The 1,510-nt window shown below is 47.0% G+C and overlaps 1 pseudogene across 1 annotated transcript; it reads right to left on the reverse strand.

Moving 5' to 3' along the window:
* Window positions 1-378: 378 nt before the first annotated feature.
* Window positions 379-1,005, reverse strand: LOC116067974 (annotated as a pseudogene). Its single transcript, XR_004109380.1, has one exon. The product of XR_004109380.1 is annotated as an ATP synthase F(0) complex subunit C2, mitochondrial pseudogene (transcript).
* Between the last annotated feature and the right edge of the window lie 505 nt (window positions 1,006-1,510).

Raw genomic sequence — 1,510 nt, forward strand, 5'->3', positions numbered from 1 at the left:
ACCCCCTCTGTCACTCGGAAGCTGAGAGGATCATGTCCCTGCTGCCCTGCGTCTCCCCTGGGAGTCCAGTTCCTAGACTTTAAAGGCAATAAAGACATGTCTTGACATTTTAGGCACAGACAGGTGCACATAATAATCTGTTTCTGTGGCTAGGTCGCTGGCAGTGTCAACCTATGACAGAGGCATGTGCCAAGGGGCTATATTTTTTAAATAAACACATAATAAGCCCAGTTTATAAAATCAAACTAGCTGCACTTGACCTTGATGATGGGTAATATGCCATTCAGTAGTACATTCCACAGACTATAACCTTCAAATACCATAAGACTTTCTGTACAAGATTGTGCCATTTGAATATGCCATTAACCTGCTGTTTTCTTTTTTTTTTTCTTATTAATACAGTATTTATTTGTCTTCTCTCTGTCAAACCCTGAGCCAAGCACTTTCCCCAGGCTTCTTGGGGAGGTACGGGAAAAGGAACATACAGGGCAGACAAGACACAAAAGAACCATGGGAGGTGGAAGTGGAGACAGCTGCTTCACATGGTGAAGAGGATGAGAAAGGCCACCATTAGGCAAAAGAGCCCCATGGCCTCTGAGAGGGCAAAGCCCAGAATAGCGTAGGAGAAGAGCTGTTGCTTCAGAGAAGGGTTCCTGGCATAGCCAATGATGAGATTCCCAAAAACAGTCCCAATCCCTGCCCCAGAGCCAGCCACCCCAACTGTCGCAGCTCCAGCTCCAATGAACTTGGCAGCTGTGTCTATGTCCCTTGAAATGGTACTGGTTTGAAAGCTGTGGCTAGGGATAAGTGAGGTCAGAGGCCGCCGGTCCGCCAAGCTGCTGTTGGCATCTGTGTTCGCTTCAACTCCACTGCAGACAGCGGACAACTCAGCAGCTGAGAGGTGCTCCTGATCAGGGAGCGGGTAGAGACAAACTTGGAGCAGGCATACATTTTCAGGGGTGAGGGGCCAAGGCAGGAGAGCTGCTCCCAGGGTAGAGAAGACAGAGAGGGCAACCTGCTGTTTTCTAATAAAAAGGGAGGAATTGTAACCCTCCTGGCTTGAGCGCTGATTCTTCAGACCCGGCCTGCCTCTCATAACCACACCTCTCTGCTCACCTCCTGCTATTTGCCATGACTCCCTCCTGGTTCCAGTTACATCGGAAGTCCTGCCTCTACAGAGACCAAAGAAGGTGGGGATTGGGCCTATATGCTGACGAACTTGGGGGGAGGGGTTTTGCCTCACCTATTCTACCTGTTGACTTATAACAAAGAGATCATTAAATACAAGATGGCTGGGTGACCATACCTCCTCAGTACTGTCTAATTTTTAAGGTGCCTCCCATGTGGGTAAGATTAATTATGGTTAGCCAATTTTTTCCTGACTCCATATTTCTAAAAAAACCCTTTCCTATGGTTACCGCTGGGCAGTAACACCCATTGGCTCATAAAATTAAATATATTCTGGGTTTTTCTTGGTGTATGTAATATCTTTAGTCAAAAGAATATTCTT

Source organism: Mastomys coucha, unplaced genomic scaffold (genome assembly GCF_008632895.1).
Source record: "Mastomys coucha isolate ucsf_1 unplaced genomic scaffold, UCSF_Mcou_1 pScaffold22, whole genome shotgun sequence".
In the NCBI taxonomy this organism is placed as follows: domain Eukaryota; kingdom Metazoa; phylum Chordata; class Mammalia; order Rodentia; family Muridae; genus Mastomys; species Mastomys coucha.